Source organism: Ornithorhynchus anatinus, chromosome X1, assembly GCF_004115215.2.
Source record: "Ornithorhynchus anatinus isolate Pmale09 chromosome X1, mOrnAna1.pri.v4, whole genome shotgun sequence".
NCBI lineage: Eukaryota > Metazoa > Chordata > Mammalia > Monotremata > Ornithorhynchidae > Ornithorhynchus > Ornithorhynchus anatinus.
The window spans coordinates 29,932,858-29,946,629 of record NC_041749.1 but is presented as its reverse complement, the minus strand read 5'-3'; positions in this window follow the sequence as shown (position 1 = coordinate 29,946,629).

The window sequence follows — 13,772 nt, the reverse complement described above, 5'->3', positions numbered from 1 at the left end:
CAGATGACCTATTTTTCAGAGAATCCAGCAGCACGCTCATAATGAAGTAGGCAAGGAATATATTTTTTCCATGTATATTCCTTCGTATTTATGCTATTTTTGCTGTGACAGAGATGGTTTTTCTGTAGGCAACTTTCACCAATTAGCTATATCCAAACAAAAGCATAAAAGAATGAACATCTAATAGTGTTTACTCGCATCCCTTTTACCCCCTAGACTCTAAGCTTGTTGTGGGCAGGGGACATCTCTACCAACTGTTAAATTTTACTCTCCCAAATGCTTAAAAGTGTACAATTAATGCAGATTAGTTGATTATGTATCTGCCAGGGTAAATGGCCATATGACCAAAAAAAACTTAAAACCTAATAGTTTTCCATTATCTTGCAATGCCTTTTGTTTTCATGCATCTATAGTCCAAGGGTTTATTAGGAGAATATACATTTTTAAACCTCATCGTTCTTAATTTTGCTCCAAAACAGTCCATAACATCATTTCTGTTTGCTATCACAAGCATTTATTGAAGAAAACGTACGCAAATGAACATGAGTGTAGAGAAAGAGTCCCCTCTTTACTGGACTGATAATTTAAATTGGCAGCATAAAATAGAGGTAGGAATAGAAGCATTTATTGAACACTCACTGGCTGCAATACATTGTTCTAAGTACTTGGAAAGCACAAAACAAGCAAAAAAGACATTTTCTGCCCTCAAAGAACTTACTGCACTTCAGTGGGTAGATGTGCGTTAATAGTAAAAAACTGAATAGACAGTTAAGTAATAAATACACATGTACTGATGATGGGTATCAATAAGCAGAGAAGAACAAACATAGGTACTAGAGATGACTGATTAGAAGATTTGAGAATCATCTGCATAGAGTCTTATAGACTGTGAGCCCGTTGGTTGGGTAGGGATTGCCTCTATTTGTTGCTGAATTGTACTTTCCAAGCACTTATTACAGTGCTCTGCACACGGTAAGTGCTCAGGAAATGCTATTGATTAAATGAATGAATGAATAGAGCCAGATGTTGAAGCTACAGGAGTGGATAACTTCTCAAAGGCTGGAGTGAAACTCGAGAAGAGAAAGGAACCCAGAGCTGAGGGAGACTGAGAGTGATTAGCCAGAGAGGCAAGAGGAAAACAAGGATTGCACTGCATGAGTAAAACTAAGGTTAGTGTTGCCAGGAGAAGAGAATGTTTCATCGTGAGGCAGCCAAGAGGTTAGGAGGATTAGGTAGGGAGTAGAGCAGCAAAAGTGAAACCATTGGTAGCCTTGGAGAGGACAGTGTCAGTGGAGTGAAGGGAGTGAAACCTGGATTGTAGAGTCAAAAAGGGAGTTGGAGGAGAAGAGTGGAGGCAGTGGGTGTAAACAGCCTGTTGGAACAGATTGGACAGAAATAGGAGGAGGGAGCTGAGACAAGAGCTGGATGGTGCAGTTAGAGAGGGAAAAGTGCATTTGCACAGTGAGAAAGAATGGAGTCAGAGATGCAGGTGGAGGAGATATTTTTGAAAGCAGTGAAAAATCCCTTCTTGAGTGATAGTCAAAAATGATGAGAGAGGATATGTGGATGGGATGTGAGGGAAGGAAGGAAGAGTTGTTTTGGAAGAGAACAATAGGAGCAGAAGACATGTAGCAAAGGTTAGGGCTTGTGCAGGCTTTCTTGCGGGTTGGACTTTGTCCATTGTTTCATTCAGTCGTATTTACTGAGCACTTACTGTGTGCAGAGGACTGTACTAAGTGCTTGGAAAGTACAGTTTGGCAACAGAGACAATGCCTACCCAACAACAGGCTCTCAGTCCAGAAAAGGGGAGATAGACAACAAAACAAGTAGACAGGCATCAATAGCAGCAAAATAAATAAATAGAATTATAGATATGGAGGCAGCATGGCTCACTGGAAAGGGCATGGGCTTGGGAGTCAGAGGTCACAGGTTCGAATCCTAGCTCTGCCACTTGTCAGCTGTGTGACTATGCCAAGTCACTTAACTTCTCTGTGCCTCAGTTACCTCATCTGTAAAATGGGGATTAAGACTGTGAGTCTCACGTGGGACAACCTGATTACCCTGTATCTGCCCCAGCGCTTAGAACAGCGCTCTGCACATATTAAGTGCTTAAACACCAACATTATTATTATTATTATTATTATTCTATACACATCATTAGTAAATAGAATAATAAATATGTACATATATACAAGTGCTGTGGGGCAGAAAGGAGGGTAGAGCAGAGAAAGGGAGTAGGGGCATTGGGGAGGGGAGGAGGAGCAGAGGAAAAAGGGGCCTCAGTCTGGGAAGGCCTCCTGGAGGAGGTGAGCTTTCAGTAGGGCTTTGAAAAGAGGAAGTGAGATAGTTTGGTGCATGTGAGGAGAGAGGACATGCCAGGCCAGGCCCTTGATATGCCTTCTTGATGTTGGCAGTTCGTTTTTAAAACAGGTCCTTTGAGGGTAATGCAGACTCAAAATTGTAGAATCAAAATGGAAAATCCTCACAGAAAGCTGTTACTTTTTACTTCCGTATGGAGGTTTTCAGTATGTGGAAAGAACATGGGCCTGGGAGTCAGAAGACCTGAATTCTAATCCCGGCTCTGCTAGTTGTTCTGCCCATTGCTTTCTGGGTGACCTTGGGCAAGTCATTTAACTTCTTTGTTCCTCAATTTTCTCATCTGTAAAATTGGGATTCAACACCTGTTCTCCCTCCTACCAAAGACTGTGAGCCCCATATGAAACAGGGACTGTGCATGGCCTAATTCCGTTGTGTTTACCCCAGCACTTACAGCAGTGTTTGACAATTAGTAAATGGTGAACAAGTACCATAAAACAAACAGGAGTACAGTTCTTTAGAGCAACTATTTTTGGAGAATCATCTTAAGGAAGGATATGAATGAGATTCCAAAAGAAAAATAGGTGTATGATAGTGGAAGTATTTCTGCCTTCTGGGCTTCCAGATAACTCAGGAGTCATTGGTTTTATTGTTGCTTTTACCTTTTTCTTTATCCCATCATTCCTCAAAGCATTGAGAATGCCTCTTCATTTGTTCTTTCTCTTGTCATACTTTCTTTCCTTTTTTCATTCCAAATCTTTCATTCTGATCTCTGAATTATTTTTAACAATAGGAAGAAATGACCATGAGTACTTCCAAGTGGAGGAAAACAATTACTGGAAAGGGCTATACTCCAGGACCACTGTACCAAACCGACGTCATTATTAACTATTCCCCGGCCCTGAACACTCTGGTTCGTGGTCTAGCTTGATCTTGTAGGCAGAGCATCATCGCAGTGAAGACTTGTCTTTTTTAGAGCTTACAAACCCTTAGCTAAGCAAACGCATTCAAACTGTCCACTGAAATTCCATTCACTCTACCTCATCTTAACCAGCTCCCTTTTTCCCACCAACCCAACTGAGGGTCAGCTGTGGTTGCTTAAGTCCCCCATTGCCCCCTTTCCACTGGAATGTGTGAAATCAATCAAAGTGCAGTTTGTGATAAGGATTCTCTGAGCCAATTCCTAGGTGCAATTTCTCCTGGCAAAGGTGTGTATTTGAGAAGGATTCTTTGGATCCCTTCCTGATTTTCTTTAGGATTTATGGTTAATGTACAAGATCACCTGTTGACAATAGCAAGAGAAGCTTGAGAACCTTAAGTAGCAGCATGGTGTAGTGGATAGAGCACAGGGCTGGGAGTCAGAAGGTTGTGGGTTCTAATCCTGGCTCTGCCACCTGTCTGTGGTGTGACCTTGAATAAGTCACTTCACTTTTCTGGGCCTCAGTTACTTCATCTGTAAAATGGGGTTTGAGTCTGTGAGCTCCAAGGTGGGCGAGGGACTGTGTCCAACCTGATTTGCTTGTATCCACCCCAGTACTTAGTACAGTGCCTGGCACACAGTAAGGACATAAATACTATAATTATTATAAATTGTTATTATTCTAGCAAGATTATCTAGACCTTTTCCTCATTTGTTATGTCACTGGTACATCATGTGCACTTATGAACCACAGGTAACAAGATAAACTTTTTCTCGATTAGATGTCACTACACTGTTGGTATCCCTACTGTGACCTGTTGTGACCCCCTATGACCTGTATTTGGTGAATATTGCCCAGCTTTCTATATTGGCTTTGCCCCCCAAAAGTTTTGAGAAATAAAATATTTTACATTAGTTCCTCTTTTACCCTTTTTATCAGCAGAAAGAGTAATTTTACTGCTCTGAAGGAACTTTGCTCCTGTCAACTGGTGCATGACTGCAAAAACCTCTGGTTCTCTTTCAATCTTTCTAGCCTTCTGGCTTTGTCAGGATAATATAGACTGCCATTCTCTGGAAAAATAACAGTCTGGGCCCTTCCCTTTCCTCAGTAACCAGGAGTAAGTCTGGGTTTTCCTCTTTCTATTTAAATTGCATTAGTACTATTTTTGGGACCAACACATCCAATGAAATTAACCAAACACTGATACATTTCAAGGCCTTCATGTCATCATCCTTCTTAGGCAAGAACAAAACCAAATCCATCTTAATCCCTAGCCTTTAATCTTCAAATATTCTTTCTCTCTTTTACCATTTTAGGTAGGAGTCCCCATTTCTTTGGATTCAGACCAGAAAATTGTAATTTTTCCTGACAAGAGGAAAATGCTATGTCTCCTTGTGAAATTTACATGAGCAATGTAATCATTACACTAGAATTAAAGATGGGCTTGGGCAGAATGCAAAAACTCATTTGAAATAAGTGAGTGAGGTTAGTGGATAGAACATGGGCCTGGGAATCTGAAGGTCATGTGGTCTAATCCCTGCTCCACCACTTGTCTGTTCTGTGGCCTTGGGCAAGTTACTTCACTTCTCAGTGCCTCTGTTACCGCATCTGTAAAATTGGGATTGAGACTGCGAGCCCCACATGAGACAGGGACTGTGTCTGATCTGATTTGCATGTATCCATCCCAGTGTTTAGTATAGTGCCTGGCACAGAGTAAGCACTTAATAAATACCACAATCATTATTATTGTTTACTTGCTATTTGGGGCAAAGCTCTGCAGCCTTGCTTTTTTATTTTAAATCTCTTCTTTTGTATGGAAAGTTCAACAAAACAGACTGCACCTTGATTTGTTATAATCAGTTAATCAATAATTTTTATTGATTGTCTATTATGTGCAGAGCTCTGTCCTCGACATTCCGAAGAGTACAATAAAAGTAACAGACATGGTTCCTGCACTCAAGGAGCTTGAAGTGCTTGTTGTTGTTCCAAGGGGAAACCAATAATAGCACAAGCGTAAATTGAATGAAAACCATTCCAGTATAAATCCAAGCACTATTAATTGTGGCAAATAAATGTCAGGAGAGTCTCTTTATATTCAAAGGTAACTTAGTCATATGTGCTTGAAGAGCCCCAGTAATACTATTCACTTCTATTGATTTATGTCAAGTAGAAGTGTTAATTTCTTTTCATATTTACCCATATTTATTTTCCATCACTTTTCTCTTATAGCAGTTCATTTCTCTTAGTTTCTGTCTCTTAAGTATCCTTATATTCACTGTGTTTGTAATTCAGAATTATTTTTCAGAGTTGAATGGTTTTTGCATTCAAAGAAAAAAAGAACTGTTTCACTCTGGAAATGGAAATTTGGGTGTAATGTTTGTAGTGCTTAATGCTATGATCCAGAGCCTCCTCTTGATCTCTCACTTTATAGGTTGCTTGGTTTTGCTCTTGCATAGATCTAACCCAATTGATCAATCATTCAGTAGTATTTAGTGAGTGCTTACTACGTGCTCTTTGCAGAACACTGTACTAAACACTTCAAAGTGCACAGAAGAATTAATGAACATGATTCCACTCTCAAAGAAGCAGCGTGACTCAGTGGAAAGAGCCTGGGCTTTGGAGTCAGAGGTCATGAGTTCAACTCCCAGCTCTGCCACTTGTCAGCTGTGTGACTGTGGGCAAGTCACTTCACTTCTCTGTGCCCCAGTTACCTCATCTGTAAAATGGGGATTAACTGTGAGCCTCATGTGGGACAACCTGATGACCCTCTATCTCCCCCAGCGCTTAGAACAGTGCTCGGCACATAGTAAGCGCTTAACAAATACCAACATTATTAAAGATCTTACAATTTACTAGGGGATAGACTTACAAAATAAATTACAGAGGGGAGAAAGAAGGAAAAGGGGCTGTTCTTGAGCTAGGGAAAGATATGTTTCGAGTGTTATAAGGAGGATGTGCATCCTCAAGCCATAGGTGGTGTCCACAGGCTGAAGAGGTGGTAGAAGCACTGTAAGCGGGCAGATTAGAAATTGTTTGGAGAAGACTTTCTAGAAGATATGTGATTTTAGGAGGGATTTGACAATGGGGAGAGCTGTGGTTTGTCAAATGTGAAAAGGGAGGGAGTTCCAAGCAGGAGGGAAGTGCGAGCAAGAGGTTGGTAACAGCACAGACTTGAACCAGACATGGTATGTGAATTAGTTTGCCTATCAATCAAGCTAAATCTGTTTTTATAGATACTCTTGACTTGAATAATTTTAAAGCCCATAAGATGTATTCTCCTAAATCTTCGAGCTTCCAGAGCATTGCAAGACCAACTACCCCAATGTTTCTTATTTAAGCATTTAAATGTTTTATTTCTTTGAACTATTCTCATAATCAGTGATCAACTGTGTTAATGTTGTCATTAAGGTTCATGATTAGAAAATGATGAAAATATTATTTTGAATTGTGGTACACAAAGTTCAATATAAACATGCATGTACATGCACTACTGTACCACTCGATTTGTTTCCACCAGAGCCGGATGCTGTTTTTGAGTCTTCCTGTAGTGAGGGGCATCTTTACCTGCACAGAGCATGGAAGGGTTTATTAGATGCCCAAGCGTACACAGCAGTAAAATTTGTTGCTGTCAGTCGCTTTAATTTGTAGGTGAGGTTATCCTTGTGGGTCCTGAGGTGTCTGTGATAAGACTCATATCTGACTAGAAAACCCTTCCACAGTTCAAATAAAGGTTGTCTGTTGCAGTGCTAATGCATGTTCTTCCCCTTTGCCATCCTCTTTGCCACTCCCATGGATATTTGTTGCCTCCCTACTAACCCCTGGCATCTGTCCACAGCCAACAGCAAGTAGTATTGTTGCCAAAAGCCCCTGTGGGTGGCCTTTCAGATGCTGCTCCTAGCAGCAACTTTCTAGAGTCCTCCATACTGAGAATAGGGAGGAGGCACCAGAGTGCTCCTTGTCAGTACCGCTGCTATAAAACTTTGGTCCAGGATGGAGGGGAGATTTAAATTGATTCTGGAAATTTTCCTCATAGAACAGCCACTAACTGGAGAAAATTCCCAAGAAGAAACTGGCCCCACCAGGAAAATTTCAGAGATGTTATAGTTACAAAAAAAAAACCAAAAACAGCAAGAATCAGAATACTTTTCTCTGAGTTTGGTTCTCTCCCAGAGCATAATGTCAGTCACTTGGACTCACTGGGAATGTCACAACCTTGTTACTAAAGTCAGTATGGACCACAAAAACAAATATATATTGGTTAGCTATACTTTCTAAAATGTACTAGACAATTAACTTTGGCCATGTAAACTCTCTCTCACTATCTTGTCATTAGTTAGAATTCCTTTTGTTCTTTTCCCTGATGCATGATTTAAAAACATTTAATTTAACAGTAGCAGAAAACCATCATTCAGTTGCCTTCTCTTATAATTCAACCAAGGAATCTACTCTGTTCTTACTTGGACCCAAGTGAGTTCTTGTGACATTTAATTGAATGGTATACCATCAATGACTGTAAGACAGTTTATAAAATGGCTGATTTTTAACTATTGAAATGAAAGCCCTGTCCAAAGTTCTGGCTGTCAATATTAAAAAAAAAAAGTATTTGGTGTGGCATGTCATTTAATCACCTAACATTCAGAAATTCCTCTTAAATCCTGGGACAATTCAAGGTTTGTCATGTACCATTTTGTGTTTAATAGATATTTTCTTGTTAATTTCCTTTTGGTCTTCCAATACAGTCTAATTATGGAAGTGTCTTAACAAGGGTGATAAGGGGTCTCAGGGGTTATAACTGTAAAGCAGGTAAGGAAAATTAGGTTTATATTCATTAGAAAAGAGGAGATTAAGGAGAAAAATGATTGAGATATAAAAATAGTGGCCTAGTGAAGATTAATGCCATTAAATTATTTAGGCAATATAAAGATTCAAAGCAAAATGGAAAGAATTAGAAGACCAAAAATGTGTGACTTCATTGAGTTCAGTATGTCTTTGCTTAAAGAGAAATAAAATTTTTCTCCTCTAGACACTTCATTTATAGCTCTTCTCCTGATAGCTCTGATATGCCTCTGGAATCTCAAAAGAGGGAACAGTGTCAGAGATGATTTGAATATACTCTTTTCAGATCCTCAACCACGGTTATAGATTTTTTTTTGTTTTTAATCCTGCATATATTTTCATCATCCCATAGCATTTTTATATACCATACTTCAATATCAAGCCAATTCTCTCCTGTTTTGCCCTAGGCAAGACGCAGGCCTGAGCTAAAAAAATTATCCAGGTAATCCAAGCTCAAATTCTGTCTGTCTACCTCTTGCAAAAGATGGTGCTCCTACTGGTGAGTTTGTTTCTTGGTCTCCTCATGTAACTCATTCAGTGAAATTGTGTTGGAGTGAGTAGTGCATCTGTGCTGATGTCTGTGTTCCAAGATCTCATTGGTGGTGATCCCTATTTTTCCATTTCATTTTACCTAAGATTCTCAAAACCTGTTTTAATCTCAAAGATAGTTTTAGCTATTCCAACGATTTGGAAGGGTGGACAGAGAAATGTTCTTTATTCAGTTTGTTCTGAAATTAGATGTCATGGTGCTTGCTGTTAGTTTCCAAATTGCGTGCTGGCCTTGCTGATGGGTTTTTTTTCTTTACTGACCATCAGTATATCACTGCACAATGAGTTACCTACATCAGAAGAAGCAGAGAAGCTCTGTTTCCCAGTGTATAGAACATGGGCCTGGGAGTCGGAAAGATCTGAGTTCTAATCCTAGCTCAGCCACTTGTCTGCTGTGTGACCCTAGGCAAGTTGATTAACTTCTCTGTGTCTCACTTACCATATCAGTAAAATAGGGATTAAGGCTGTCAGCCCCTTGTGGAACTGTGGATCATTGGCTCTGAGCTTGTTTCTACCCCGGTGTTTAGTACAGTGCATAGCACGTAGTAAGCACTTAATCTCATAAAAAAGTAGAACTTTCAAATCTACTACACCATATTCTCTCCCATCAATCAATCAGTCATATTTTTGAATGCTTACTGTGAGCAGATCGTTGTACTAAGCACTTGGGAGAATACAATATGCCAGTTTCACATATTCAAAGCCCATATCCTTGATCTAGCAAGATGGTTTCTTTACCATTTTGCTCTGTCCTCTGTGAAACCCATTCAAGTATAGAGCTCATCCTATAGGAACTATCATCCTCCTCCCTGATTGTATTATCTCTAAAGCTACCCTAAACTGTCCATAAAATAGTTTAAATATATATAAAGATATATAAAATAGTATATTTGCCTTTCCCCTCTTGCTATCAATCAATTAATGGTATTTATTGAGCACATACTATGTGCAGAGCACTGTACTAAGTGCTTGGGAGGGTACAGTGCAACAGAATTAGCAGAAATGTTTTCTGCCCATAATGAGATCACAGTCTTATCAGTTTTTTCTGTGTTGTTCATCCTGCTCCATTTTATGTGTACAATTTTTTGTCTATGTATTCTACTGTAAACTCTTTGAGGACAGGGACTATATCTTTTACTGTTACTCTACTTTCCTAAGTATCTAATGTAGTGCTTTGCACACAGGCACCCACTAAATATTATTGAATAAATGACCTCTCAGGTGCCAATGGCAGTTTCTCTTAAGGTTTCATCCTCCATAAAATAAGTATATTAGAAAGATCAAGAAAGTATAATATTTTAAACTCTCCAGAATGCAGTAAGCCATTTGTACTCTTTGAAATGCTTACTGTGTGCAAAGCACCATACTAAGCATTTGAAAGAATACAATAAAACTGATGAGTAGAAATGTTTCATAGCCACACTGAGCTTATATTTTTTGATATTAGAATTGAATCTTTACACATTTCAGCAGTAATATGGAGATTGATTGGGGCCATATATCTTCTTTGATTTAGTGTATCTTGTTATCAGTAGTTGAAATGCTGTAGAATTCCATGATTGGGTAATCAGTCTTTACTTCAGCACCAGCGAGAAGCAGCATGGGGTAGTGGATAGAGCACAGGCCTGGGAGTCAGAAGGTTGTGGGTTCTAATCCTAGCTTCACCACTTGTCTGCTGTGTGACTTTTGGCAAGTCACTACACTTCTCTGTGCCTCAGTTACCTCATCTGTAAAAATGGAGATTGAGACTGTGAACCTCATGTGGGATAGGGACTATGTCCAACCTGATTTTGTATCCATCCCAGCACTTAATACTGAGCTTGGCATACAGAAAGTGCTTAAAAAATATCACAATTATTATTAAAGAATTTGTGTCATGGCTACCTGGCAAATTTGCCTGGCAATAAGATAGTCCCTACCCAAATAACAGCTGTAGGGGGCGTGGGAGCAGAGGGGAAACTGAGGGGGTACTTACATACTGTCTAAGAAAGAACAACTTCACACTGTGGAAAATCCTCCCAGCCTCAATCCCTGACTTCTTGGTTCCATTTCCCCAAACAAGGTAGCAGAATAACTCCAAGTATCATGTTTCTTAATGCCCAAGTCTAAAGTTATTTACACAGTCTTTGATCTCTCCACTCATCTTATCCCCATTTCCTAGACCCATTTCTGGATGTGTTAATTTTTAATGGTCTACATTTGGTGGAATTGAGAGCCAGCTCTGTAGCTTCTGGGTGGATCAGACTGTAAGCTCATTTTGGTCAGGGAACGTATGTGCTATTTCTGTGTATCATACCCTCCCAAATGCTTAGTACAGTGTTTTGACCATAGTAAGCACTCAATAAATACCACTGATTGATGGATTGATCAGGAGTTTCCCCAGGGTACATGCTTGTTTCTTAGTTTTCACAGAGTGAGTTTTCAGAATTTTCCCTATTTATAAATATACTTTTTATTTGACAGCAGTATCATCCTTAATCTTTTCATCATGCCTAATGAAAGATTCTACATAAAAGCTTCCGCTCTAAATTTATATATTAATGTGTTTAAATTTTACATTGTTCAAAATTGCAAGGCTATGGGTAGATTGGCCTTTTTCAAAGCTGTATCAACTTAACTATTGTTTAGATGGAAGACAAAACAGGAAAATGCATCAGACTCCCAGAGGCTGAAGGAACTTAGCTTGTAGAGCTTTACTCATATATTTAGGTCCATGGGGTTTGGGTGGAGTAAGGAGTTGTAAACTAGAAATTAATGTTGGTTTGTATTCACAGCAGCTTCACTCTATGAAGTTAGATACAGCTGAACTTTTCAAAATTGGGATAATAGAATGGAGTCTGGTTGTGATGGCATTCTGTTTAGCACTTAAAAAAGACTATTTCAGGCAGAAAAGACTTTAGCACAGTTGGAAGACTGAATCCTGAGTTGATCAAATTCAATATTTTGAAAACCAAAATTCATTCCAGATTTTCCCTTTTGTTGCACACAATACCATAGACTAGTAGTGATCGCTTTTCAATGCCTGTACTTATTTTAGGTGAGCCCCCAGTATGCTCTGACATACCTTTTAGCCCCAAAATAATCTAGTGCACAGTGTTTCAAGAAATATCAGAGGCTACTCCTGGCTATTTCTATTTGTTTTAGTTAACTCAAAATTCATATTTCCTACCATGTGCTTTCATTCACCTCATCATGTATTCCAGGCTTGAATCAGCCTGCAGTGGTGTTTTTTTCAAGAGCCTTTTGGAAACCATTTTCAGCATATAGAAGCTATTATTTTTTTATTTACTGTGTTCAGTATATACCTTTCTCATTTTGTTCAATGCCCTGCGCAACCCCTTCAAACATAGTATGTCCTCATGGGAATCAATGAACAAAAGGAAGATGCTTTCTAGGTACTAAGAAAGTTTAGGCAGGGAGCATACAAATTCTCAAAGCTAATTATTTAAGAATTCCTTAAGATTGTATTGAACTTGGTGTTAAAAAAAATAGGAAATAGCCATGCAAGAGAATTCCATAGAAATACATAACCCACCTTCATTGCCCTGACAATGAAGAAGAAGCAGAATAGTCACTTGTTGATGCTGTACTACGTAATTTAAATAAAAACGAACACCCAAAGTTCCGTGGTTTTGTTCAAACTGGATTGCTATTACTCTAGTATCCTCTGATGCTAATCAGCTTGAAAAACTATTTGCAAACCATATTCTAAGAGAATGTGGCCAAACTGTAGCTCTTCTTTACTTACCGTGTAGCACATGTACACATGCTGTTATATTTCACCATTCTACTGTCGTATGATCCCAAACATTTAGTATGGTACTCAGAATACTGTAAGCTCTCAATAAATATCACTAGTTGATTAATTGTTTGATTATCAGGCTGTGATGTGCTGCTGCTCTGGCCCTTCAAGTGGCCTTGGTGTTCCCACCCACAAAGACGTGGGCCAAGGAGGAGTGTGGCACTCTGCCCACCCTCTGCCCTCTGCCCTGGCTGACTCTTGACTCATTGTCTCCACTCTGTTGTCACCATTCAGGGTTCTCAGCCCTAAATCCCAGCCAAAAGAGCCACCTATGTCACTCTAGCAGTGCCTTGACATCAGTCTATCTCCTCTGGGTCGTGAAGCCCTCCAGTTATCCCTTTAGTCAAAGGCAGGCTTTGAATCAGTGTACCCCAAGTCCTTCCACCCCTGAGTTCTCCTTCTACAGCTGAAGCCCAGGTATTTCTCCTCAGGCAAAGAGATAACCATGTTGGTTAGAAGATTTTTTTTTGTTTGATCTGCAACTCTAGGCTATATTGTTTTTTTGGTCTCTAGTTTTTAGGTTCATGAGGCTTAGCCACTCCTATTCATATATTAATATCCAGGTATGCCACAATTTACAATGGTTGCTTTCAAACTGATTCAAAAGAGCAACATTTTTCAGACTCATCAGAACTTTTCAACTAAAATTGAGATGCAGGAGGGTTTAGGGGTAAAAAGTAGTCTAATATTGATAACTCTTTCTAGTTACTATGGTTTATTGGGTCTCTTGTGTTTTTTTCTGTTGGATGTCTTTAAGAAAGTTCTCCTTAAAGTAAAAACAAGCTTTATTAGAGTTCAATAGTGTAACTAATGTGAACATTTTCTTTAACAGATAGATAGGTCACACAGATAATACGTAAGAAGAACTGGCACAGATTTTAGTAGAGTTAAAAAATTTGCTAACCCCTATTTGAATTGTCTCCATTTTCCTCTTATAAATTTTAGCCCCATGAATAATCATTTAAACACAATCTCTGAAACTATGAAGATTGTTCAGTGCCTTTTAGAGTAGGTTTAAGTAGAACTAGTCTGAAGTAAGTGGGGCATGTTCGCTAGCAGAGAGGTTGTAGAATGTTCGTAGCAGTTAAACTTTGGAGCTGAACCTTTGTTGCCAATGTACATTTCTGGGGCCAGGTTTTGATGCCATGTAAGAACCTGTCCTTTTGGCCACACCTCAATCTCAAACCTGGTCTGGTGGGGAAATTTTGCCAAGTGTTTGTTCATAATTATCTTTGACTGTTGAACTAACTCTGTCTACCATGAAGAAAACAAAATTTTCTATTGGACTATAATGAAAATAGTTTAGTAAAGGCTACCAATCACTCAATCAATGATATTTATTGAGTGCT